General features: G+C 37.4%; 1 non-coding gene across 1 annotated transcript; it reads left to right on the forward strand.

The window, feature by feature from the left end:
- The first annotated feature begins 4,105 nt into the window (after positions 1-4,105).
- LOC112760584 (small nucleolar RNA R71) lies at positions 4,106-4,213 on the forward strand. The gene has a single exon (XR_003181017.1). It is a non-coding gene; the product is annotated as a small nucleolar RNA R71 (small nucleolar RNA).
- Positions 4,214-12,098: the final 7,885 nt, after the last annotated feature.

Raw genomic sequence — 12,098 nt, forward strand, 5'->3', positions numbered from 1 at the left:
CTTTGTTCTTTGCTGCTTTTTCTTGCTTCAAGAATCATTTTTATGATTTTTCAGATTATCAAATAACATGTCTCCTTATCATCATTCTTTCAAGAGCCAACATATTTAACATTCTAAAACAACAACTTCAAAAGACATATGCACTGTTCAGGCATTCATTCAGAAAACAAGAAACATTGTCACCACATCAATATAATTAAACTAAGTTCAAGGATAAATTCAAAACTCATGTACTTCTTGTTCTTTTGAATTAAAACATTTTTCATTTAAGAGAGGTGATGGATTCATAGGACATTCATAACTTTAAGACAAAGTTACTAAATACTAATGATCATGTAATAAAACACAAACGTAGATAAGCACTTAAAACGAAAAACAGAGAAGGTAAGAACAAAGAATGAGTCCACCTTAGTGATGGTGGCGTTTCCTTCTTGAGGAACCAATGATATCCTTGAGCTCTTCTATGTCTTTTTCTTGTCTTTGTTGCTCCTCCCTCATTGCTTTTTGATCTTCTCTTATTTCATGAAGGATGATGGAGTGCTCTTCATGTTCCACCCTTAATTGTCCCATGTTGGAACTTAATTCTCCTAGGGAGGTGTTGATTTGCTCCCAATAGTTTTGTGGAGGAAAATGCATGTGAGGCATCTCCGGAATCTCATGGTGATGAGCTTCATGCGTCTCTTGAGATCCATGAATGGGCTCTCTTGCTTGCTCCATCCTTTTCTTAGTGATGGGCTTCTCTTCCTCAATGGGAATGTCTCTTTCTATGAAAGCTCCAGCTGAGTAACATAGATGGCAAATAAGATGAGGAAAAGCTAGCCTTGCCCAAGGAGAGGGCTTTTCGGCTATTTTGTAGAGTTCAAGGGAGATGACTTCATGAACTTCTACTTCCTCTCCAATCATGATGCTATGGATCATGATGGCCCGATCCACAGTAACTTCAGATCGGTTGCTAGTGGGGATGATGGAGCGTTGGATGAACTCCAACCATCCTCTAGCCACAGGCTTGAGGTCCAGTCTTCTTAATTGAACCGGCTTGCCTTTGGAGTCAATCTTCCATTGATCTCCTTCCACACATATGTCCATGAGGACTTGGTCCAACCTTTGATTAAAGTTGACCCTTCTAGTGTAGGGGCGTGCATCTCCTTGCATCATAGGCAAGTTAAACGCCAACCTCACATTTTCCAGACTAAAATCTAAGTATTTCCCCCGAACCATTGTAATATAATTCTTTGGGTTTGGGTTCTTACTTTGACCATGGTTCCTAGTGATCCATGCATTGGCATAGAACTCTTGAACCATTAGGATGCCGACTTGTTGGATGGGGTTTGTCAGAACTTCCCAACCTCTTCTTTGGATTTCATGTCGGATCTCCGGATACTCATTTCTCTTGAGCTTGAAAGGGACCTTGGGGATCACCTTCTTCTTGGCCACAACATCATAGAAGTGGTCTTGATGAGCTTTGGAGATGAATCTTTTCATCTCCCATGACTCGGAGGTGGAAGCTTTTGTCTTTCCTTTCCCTTTTTTGAGGTTTTTCTGGCCTTAGGTGCCATTAATGGTTATGGAAAAACAAAAAAGTTATGCTTTTACCACACCAAACTTAGAATGTTGCTCGCCCTCGAGCAAAAGAAGAAAGAATAGAAGAAGAAGAAGAAGATATGGAGGAGATGGAGGGATGTGTGTATTCGGCCATATGGGTGGGATTAGGTGGGAAAGAGATGTTAAATTTTGAAGGTGGGTGGGTGTATGGATGTGAGTGGTAAAGTGGTGATAGGGAAGAGAGATTGAGGTGATTGGTGAAGAGTTTTGGGGAAGAGTGTTTATGGGATTGTGTGAAAGAGGGGTGAGAAGAAGTGAGTGGAGGTAGGTGGGGATCCTGTGGGGTCCACAGATCCTGAGGTGTTCAGGGATTTACAACCTTGCACCAAATTGGGCATGCAAAATGCCCTTACACACAACTCTGGGCGTTCAGCGCCAGATTGGTGCTTGTTCTGGGCGTTGAACGCCCATTTGTTGCCCATTTTTGGCGTTGAACGCCAGAACCATGCTTGTTTTGTACGTTCAGTGCCAACTCTTCTCCAGGGTGCAATTCTGGCGTTCAAATGCCCAGATGCTGCCCATTTTGGGCGTTCAGCACCAGAACCATGCTCTGTTCTGGCATTGAACGCCAGCCAGATGCTTCTTACTGGCATTTAAACGCCAGTGAGATCCTCCTCCAGGGTGTGATTTTTCTTCTGCTGTTTTTGATTCTGTTTATAATTTTTATATTTATTTTGTGACTCCACATGATCATGAACCTAATAAAACATGAAAGAACAAGAAAAATAAAATTAGATAAATAAAAATTGGGTTGCCTCCCAACAAGCGCTTCTTTAATGTCAATAGCTTGACAGTGGGCTCTCATGGAGCCTCACAGATGTTCAGAGCATTGTTGAGACTTCCCAACACCAAACTTAGAGTTTGGATATGGGAGTTCAACACCAAACTTAGAGTTTGGTTGTGGCCTCCCAACACCAAACTTAGAATTTGACTGTGGGGGCTCTGGTTGACTCTGTTTTGAGAGAAGCTTTTTATGCTTCCTCTCCATGTTTACAGAAGGATGACCTCGAGTTTTAAACACAAGGGATTCCTCATTCAATTGAAGGACTAGTTCACCTCTGTCAACATCAATCACAGCTCTTGCTGTGGCTAGGAAGGGTCTTCCAAGGATGATGGATTCATCCTCATCCTTCCCAGTATCTAGGACTATGAAATCAACAGGGATGTAAAGGCCTTCAACCTTTACTAACACGTCCTCTACTTGTCCATAAGCCTGTTTTCTTGAATTGTCTGCTATCTCTAATGAGATTTTAGCAGCTTGCACCCCAAAGATTCCCAGTTTCTCTATTACAGAGAGGGGCATGAGGTTTATCCCTGAACCAAGATCACACAGAGCTTTTTCAAAGATCATGGTGCCTATGGTATAAGGTATTAGAAACTTTCCAGGATCCTGTTTCTTCTGAGGCAATGTCAGTTGATCCAGATCACTTATTTCATTGGTGAACAAGGGAGGTTCATCTTCCCAAGTCTCAATACCAAATAGTTTGGCATTCAGCTTCATGATTGCACCAAGGTACTTGGTAACTTGCTCCTCAGTAACATCCTCATTCTCTTCAGAAGAGGAATACTCATCAGAGCTCATGAATGGCATAAGGAGGTTTAATGGAATCTCTATGGTCTCTAGATGAGCCTCAGATTCCTTTGGTTCCTCAAAGGGAAACTCCTTATTGATCACTGGACGTCCCAGGAGGTCTTCCTCCTTGGGATTCACGTCCTCCTCCTCTTTTGTGGTTTCGGCCATGATGGTCATTTCAATGGCCTTGCACTCTCCTTTTGAATTTTCTTCTGTATTGCTTGGGAGAGTACTAGGAGGGATTTCAGTGACTCTTTTACTCAGCTGGCCCACTTGTGCTTCCAAATTTCTAATGGAGGACCTTGTTTCATTCATGAAACTTACAGTAGCCTTAGATAGATTAGAGACTAAGTTTGCTAAATTAGAGATATTTTGTTCAGAGTTCTCTGTCTGTTGCTGAGTGGATGATGGAAAAGGTTTGCTATTGCTAAACCTGTTTCTTCCACCATTGTTAAAGCCTTGTTGAGGATTTTGTTGATCCTTCCATGAGAGATTTGGGTGATTTCTCCATGAGGGATTATAGGTGTTTCCATATGGTTCACCCATGTAATTCACCTCTGCTATTGCAGGGTTCTCAGGATCATAAGCTTCTTCTTCAGAAGATGCCTCTTGAGTACTGTTGGATGCAACTTGCATTCCATTCAGACTCTGAGAAATCATATTGACTTGCTGAGTCAATATTTTATTCTGAGCCAATATGGCATTCAGAGTATCAATTTCAAGAACTCCCTTCTTCTGAGGCGTCCCATTACTCACAGGATTCCTCTCAGAAGTGTACATGAACTGGTTATTGGCAACCATGTCAATGAGTTCTTGAGCTTCTGCAGGCGTTTTCTTTAGGTGAATGGATCCACCTGCAGAAGTATCCAATGACATCTTAGCCAATTCAGATAGACCATCATAGAATATATCCAGGATGGTCCATTCTGAAAGCATGTCAGAAGGACACTTTTTGGTCAGTTGCTTGTATCTCTCCCAAGCTTCATAGAGGGATTCACCTTCTTTCTGTCTGAAGATTTGAACATCCACTCTAAGCTTACTAAGCTTTTGAGGAGGAAAGAACTTGGCTAAGAAAGCCGTGACCAGCTTATCCCAAAGATTTCAGGCTATCTTTGGGTTGAGAGTCCAACCACACTCTAGCTCTGTCTCTTACAGCAAAGGAGAAAAGCATGAGCCTGTAAACTTCAGGATCTACTCCATTAGTCTTAATAGTATCATAGATCTGCAAGAATTCAGTTAAGAACTGAAAAGGATCTTCAGATGGAAGTCCATGAAACTTGCAGTTCTGCTGCATCAGAGAAACTAATTGAGGTTTCAGCTCAAAATTGTTTGCTCCAATGGTAGGGATTGAGATGCTTCTTCCATGTAAATTGGAATTAGGTGCAGTAAAGTCACCAAGCATCCTCCTTGCATTATTATTATTATTTTCGGCTGCCATCTCCTCTTCCTGTTCGAAAATTTCTGAAAGGTGCTTGCTGGATTGTTGTAATTTAGCTTCTCTTAGTTTCCTTTTCAGAGTCCTTTCAGGTTCTGGATCTGCTTCAACAAGAATATTCTTGTCCTTGCTCTTGCTCATATGAAAAAGAGGGACAGAAAAACAATAATAATAGGGATCCTTTTTACCACAGTATAGAGGTCCCTGTGTGAGTAGAAGAAGAAAAAAAGAATAGGAAATCTGAACTCAGAGAGAGAGGGTTCAGATTTTTGGTGAGATGAAGTGTTAGTAGATGAATAAATAAATAGAAGGAGATGAGAGAGAAAGAGGATTTTCGAAAATAATTTTTGAAAAAGAGTTAGTGATTTTCGAAAATAGTTTTTGAAAAAGGTTAGTAATTTTCGAAAATTAAAATCAAAAATTAAAATAATTAGTTAATTAAAAAGAAATTTTGAAAAAGAGGGAAGATATTTTCGAAAATTAGAGAGAGAGAGAGAGAGAGTTAGTTAGTTAGGTAGTTTTGAAAAAGATAAAAAACAAACAAAAAGTTAGTTAGTTAGTTGAAATAAATTTGAAAATCAATTTTGAAAAGATAAGAAGATAAGAAGTTAGAGAAGATATTTTAAAATCAAATTTTGAAAAAAATAAGATAAAGAGATATTTTTGAAAAGATACGATTGAAATTAGTTTTGAAAAAGATTTGATTTTTAAAATCACAATTAATGACTTGATTCACAAGAAATCACAAGATATGATTCTAGAACTTAAAGTTTGAATCTTTCTTAACAAGTAAGTAACAAACTTGAAATTTTTGAATCAAAACATTAATTGATGATGATGTTTTCGAAAATTATGAGATAAAATTAAGAAAAAGATTTTTGAAAAATATTTTAAAAATTTTCGAAAATAAATAAGAAAAGTGAAAAAGATATGATTTTTGAAAAAGATTTTTGAAAAAGATAAGATTTTTAAATTGAAAATTTGATTTGACTCATAAGAAACAACTAGATTTTAAAAATTTTTGAAAAAGTCAAATCTAATTTTCGAAAATTTATGAGAGAAAAAGGGGAAGATATTTTTTTTGATTTTTTTGAATTTTTAATGATGAGAGAGAAAAACATGAAAATAATGCAATGCATAAAAATTTTGGATCAAAACAATGAATGCATGCAAGAATGCTATGAATGTCAAGATGAACACCAAGAACATTATGAAGATCATGATGAACATCAAGAACACATTTTTGAAAAATTTTTAATGCAAAGAAAACATGCAAGACACCAAACTTAGAAATCTTTCATGTTTAGACACTATGAATGCAAAAATGCATATGAAAAATAAGAAAAGACACAAAACAAGAAAACATCAAGATCAAACAAGAAGACTTACCAAGAACAACTTGAAGATCATGAAGAACACTATGAATGCATGAATTTTTCGAAAATTTTATGCAAACTTTAAAACATGCAATTGACACCAAACTTAAAATTGACTCAAGACTCAAACAAGAAACACAAAATATTTTTGATTTTTATGATTTTATGATTTTTTTGGATTTTTCGAAAATTATTTGAAAAAGAAAAATAAGGATTCCAAAATTTTTAATATGAATTCCAGGAATCTTGCAATCTTAGTCTAAAGCTCCAATCTGAGGGTTAGACATGGCTTAATAGCTAGCCAAGCTTTAGAAGATATTGATACTTTCCATGTATAGAGCAACTAAGTGTGTGAGAATCAACAAACTCTTGTGATGATAAGTTGAAACCCCAGTCCAAAAGATTAGACATGGCTTACAGCCAGCCAGGATTCAACAAATCATCATGAAACACTATAATTCATTCTTAAAAATTCTGAAGAAAAATATATTTTTGAAAACATTTATATTTTAAATTTTTTTTTTGAAAAATTATTTGAAGAAAAACGAAAGCAAAGAAAAATTTTTGAAAAAGTTTTTGAAAATAAAATAAGAAGAAAATTACCCAATTTGAGCAACATGATGAACCGTCAGTTGTCCAAACTCGAACAATCCCCGGCAACGGCGCCAAAAACTTGGTGCACGAAATTGTGATCACAGGCAACGACGCCAAAAACTCTGTACGCATGTCTTAATAAATTGTTTTTCATTCACAACTTCGATACAACTCACCAGCAAGTGCACTGGGTCGTCCAAGTAATAAACCTTACGTGAGTAAGGGTCGATCCCACGGAGATTGTCGGCTTGAAGCAAGCTATGGTCACCTTGTAAATCTCAGTCAGGCGGATATAAAATAGTTATGGAATTTTCGAAAATATATAATAAAATAAGGATAGAAATACTTATGTAAATCATTGGTGAGAATTTCAGATAAGCGCATAGAGATGCTTTCGTTCCTCTGAAACTCTGCTTTCCTGCTGTCTTCATCCAATCAATCCTACTCCTTTCCATGGTTGGCTATGTAAGGACATCACCGTTGTCAATGGCTAATTTTTATCCTCTCTGGAAAATGGTTCGATGCGCTGTCACTGCATGGCTAATCGTCTGGAGGCATCACCCTTGTCAATGGCTGCATCCCATCCTCTTGTGAAAATGGTCCAAATGCTCTGTCACAGCACAGCTAATCATCTGAGGTTCTCGATCATACTGGAATAGGATTCACCCTCCTTTTGCGTCTGTCACTACGCCCAGCACTCGCGAGTTTGAAGTTCGTCACAGTCATTCAATCCCAGAGTCCTACTCGGAATACCACAGACAAGGTTTAGATTTTCCGGACTCTCATGAATGCCGCCATCAATCTAGCTTATACCACGAAGATTCCGATTAAGAGATCCAAGAGATAATCATTCAATCTAAGGTAGAACGGAAGTGGTTGTCAGACATGCGTTCATAGGGAATGATGATGATTGTCACGTTCATCACATTCAGGTTGAAGTGCGAATGAATATCTTAGAAGGGAATAAGTTTAATTGAATAGAAAAACAGTAGTACTTTGCATTAATTTATGAGGAACAACAGAGCTCCACACCTTAATCTATGGAGTGTAGAAACTCTACCGTTAAAATTACATAAGTGAAAGGTTCAGGCATGGCTGAATGGCCAGCCCCTCTGATCTAAGAACCAGGCGTCCCAAGATGTCTAATACAATAGTAAAAAGTCCTATTTATAATAAACTAGCTACTAGGGTTTACAGAAGTAAGTAATTGATGCATAAATCCACTTCCGGGGCCCACTTGGTGTGTGCTTGGGTTGAGCTTGAATGTTACACGTGCAGAGGCTCTTTCTGGAGTTGAACGCCAGGTTGTAACGTGTTTCTGGCGTTCAACTCTGGTTTGTGACGTGTTTCTGGCGTTTAACTCCAGACAGCAGCGTAGAACTGGCGTTCAATGCCCTTTTACATCGTCTAAACTTGGTCAAAGTATGGACTATTATATATTGCTGGAAAGCCCGGGATGTCTACTTTCCAACGCAATTGAAAGCGCACCATGTTGAGTTCTGTAGCTCCGGAAAATTCACTTTGAGTGCAGGGAGGTCAGAATCCAACAGCATCAGCAGTCCTTCTTCAACCTCTGAATCTGATTTTTGCTCAAGTCCCTCAATTTCAGCCAGAAAATATCTGAAATCACAGAAAAACACACAAACTCATAGTAAAGTCCAGAAATGTGAATTTAACATAAAAACTAATGAAAACATCCTTAAAAGTAACTAGATTCTACTAAAAATATACTAAAAACAATGCCAAAAAGCGTATAAATTATCCGCTCATCAGATGGTCTATAGGCACGGGGTGGGGCTTGTTGGTAGTTACAAGGTTGTCCACCATATCTATCAGCTGGGTATGCATTGTAGAATGGTCGTTGTCCATGATATCTTGGAGGGTGTTGTTGCCTAAAGGGTTGATTAGATCCTCTTGGCTCTATCCATCCTTGATTGGTCTGACCTTGATGCATATTCCTGCTGTGGCTTCTATTTCCTTCAACAAAGTTAGAACCAAACTCAAAGCGAGAGGGGTGAGAGTTCATAGTAGCAAATAAAATTAAAAAGGAAAAAACAGAAATAAATAAACAAGTAAAAGAAAAATATTTACAATAACCAATAATAAGGCACACGTTAGCAGTTCCCCGGCAACGGTGCCATTTTGACGAGAGAACTTTTGCGTGGTCTAGAAATTTGCGGATAAATCCTCGTTGCAAATATAGTTTGTAAACCTTCAAAAGTCCTTTCATACAAACGTTTTAGTTGTCACAAGTAACAAACCCCTAAATAAATTGTTAACCGAAGTACTCAAACCTCGGGTTGTCTTCTCAAGGAACTGCAGGGAAGTATGTTCTTATTATTGGTTATGGAGATTGTAAATTCGGGGTTTCAAGAATGAGGAACAAATATGACAAATAATTTAAATAGAAATTAAAATAAATAAATACTGTAAAGCAAACTTTTGGCAAGGGATGAGAAATTGGAAGTCCAAATTAGTTACCCTTCTCAATAATAAAGAAGATTGAATCTTAATTCCACTTAGTTAACCTTTGCTAAAGCAAAGGAAAGTCAAGGGATTAATTAGTTTGACCTTCGAATCCTATTTATTTCCTAAGAAAAGATTGGGATTATTGAAAGTCAATTCAATTAGCAAAGATAACAGTTATCAATTATGTTGAGCAAAGATAACTCCTGAGTTACTGATTTCTTAACCAAGACCAAAAGGGAAAAAAGTAAATTTGCTGGAATAAAAATGTCTTCAAATTGAAAGCAATGGTGACATAAATGAAAGAAAGCAATAATAAACTGAAATACCTCAAATAACATTAATTCAAATAATCTGGAACATAGAAGAATTCATAAATTAAATGGCAAAAGTAAATAATCAACTAAAGTAATGGAATGAATAAAAGTGAAAGGGAAGCTTAAAGTAAAGGAACATTAAACCTGGGATCGAGAGTCACTCCTAAAACTAAGAGAAATCCTAAATCCTAAGAGAGAGAGGAGAGAACCTCTCTCAAAACTAAATCTAAATCATGAGAAGTAACTAAATTGGCCAGCTCTCTTTGAATGGATGCATTCCCCCACTTCATAACCTCTGGTCTATGCCTTCTGGACTTGGATTTGGGCCAAAAAGGGCTTCAGAAATCGCTGGAAGCATTTTTTATAATTTCTGATGCGTGGCCTCTGTCAAGCGTCCGCGTGGGTCACGCGTCCGCGTGGGTCACGCGGTCGCGTCATTCGGAACTTTTCTTGTCACGCGGTCGCGTCAGTCATGCGGCTGCATCATATGTGTTTTGCTTAAGGCACGCGGTCGCGTCAGTCATGCGGCCGCGTCGCTGTTGATTCGCGTTTGGCATGCGTCCGCGTTGCCCATGCGATCGCGTGGATGCCAGTTTCTCCAAAAACTCCGTTTTGTGCTTTCCTTCCATTTTTCGTATGTTTCCTTTCCATCCTTTGAGTCATTCCTGCCTTAGAAGATCTGAAACTACTCAACACACTAATCACGGCATCGAATGATAATAAGGGTAATTAAAATAATTAATTTTTTTAAGCATAGGAAACATATTTTTCACATACATCACATAATAAGGAAGGAGAAGTAAAATCATGCAATTAATATGAATAAGTGGGTGAAGGATTGAATAAATCACTCAATTTAAGCACAAAATATATCATAAAATATGGGTTTATCAGTGACCATATGCTACCTTGAGGGCTCAAGAATGTTTTGATGCATAGAGACACTAATCTATGTTAGAACTTTTATGTTTTGGTTGAACTTTTATGTTTTGGTTGAACTTTTATGTTAGAACTTTTATGTTTTGGTTGAACTAATCAATGTACTCACTAGCTAATGTTATTTTGTTTCAAGACAATTTTAGCTAAAAGGATCTTGTTTGACTTATGTATGTTTTTGCATTTTATATACATGTAAACTTGTTTATTAAAATCGTTAATATATTAGTTAATTTAAAAAATAATTTAGTAAATTATGCATGTAATTTGTAATAAAAAAAGTTACAAAATAATTAATTTGCTTTCGTAACTAAAGAAAAAAAATGTTACAAAATCATGTTACATTTTGTAACAAAATTTTTTGATAGGAAAAAAATTGATTGTCACGAAAAATACCTTCAAAATCAAAATTTGTTATCACATTTGTAACTGTTTCTAGTTTTTTGTATCAGAAAAAATTGTTACAAAATATGGTACTGAATTGTAATAGTTCCATTTTTTATTACAAAAACTTTTTGTAACGGGACTTACTGCAATGGACCCTTTTTTTGTTACAAAAAATTTTTGTTTCAAAATTTTGACGTTTTGTAACAATATTTTTTGTTACAAATATGCCTTTTTCTTGTAGTGAGAGTATATGGATAAGGGCCGATATGGTAATTTATAAAAGGAAAAGTGACAATGCTACCACAAAGTTCTCTTCCGATACGGTGTCACCTTCTTTTGATCAAACACTTAAAGATTCCTAGAAATCCAAATTTGCTAACAAATAAGAGTTGCGAAGTTGAGCTTGTCTACTTTGTCACTTTGTTGTGCAACATTTTTCCTCAACCTCAACCATCATTGATGAAAGTGGGCGCATGGCTGATTTGAAAGGAATCTAACCAGAGAACTTTTCTCCCAAATTATTTTTGCCTCTGTGTAAGAGATTAGATAGTGGTTGATCGATTCTTGGTTGTTGTGGCAGTGAGAGAATTCAATATCGCAAGAGGCAAATCGTGCGCTAAGCTTATGTATTATTGGTAGAGCTTCATGGCACGCCTTCCATAAAAGTAGCTGAATTTTTGGGGGAGGGCGGAGGGAGAGGGAGGGTTTGCAAGTTTTCAAAGATGAGTCCATAGTTGGGAGTTTTTCATTATAACAGGGGAATGATCGACTGCAACAAGGTAGAAGTGGTAAGAAATGTTATATCCTGAAGCTACATCATATCTTTTTGACTTGTTAAGATACCACTGCAATTTATCTTCTTCATCTTCAGGTTTGATAGCAAGAATTTTGCTTGCTGTTTTGGGGGGGGGGGGAACATTGCAGATCAGACTCTGGTTCTCGTTCTGTGGGCTGAGCATGAGGTCCCTCACTCGGAAAATTGAGATCTCTTGTGTCTGGACATATTGATTTTAGTTAATGTAAAAAGAGAACGGTTGTGGCAACCATGGATCACCAAATACTTTAATGTCACTGCCAAAGCCTACTTTCCAGTTCAAGCCCTTTTCTACCATTCTGCGCCCTTTTAGAATACTATGCCAGCCCCAAGAAGGTAAGCTTCCAATTTCATTAGTTAGCGCATTTCCATACCTGAAATATTTGCCCTTTAAGATTCTGCTCAGTAGAGAATTTGATTGCATAGCTAGTCTCTAAAATTGCTTTCCTAATAGAGCAAGATTCTGAGTGCGTAAATCCTTTAGCCCAGGACCCCCCCACTTTTTTGCTCTAGGTCATTTTATTCCAACTCACCCAGACCATGCCTCTCTCTATTTTTTTCTGGCCTTACCAAAATCGTGTGAACATATGATGGATTT

The sequence above is a fragment of the Arachis hypogaea genome, chromosome 16 (genome assembly GCF_003086295.3).
Source record: "Arachis hypogaea cultivar Tifrunner chromosome 16, arahy.Tifrunner.gnm2.J5K5, whole genome shotgun sequence".
Lineage (NCBI taxonomy): Eukaryota > Viridiplantae > Streptophyta > Magnoliopsida > Fabales > Fabaceae > Arachis > Arachis hypogaea.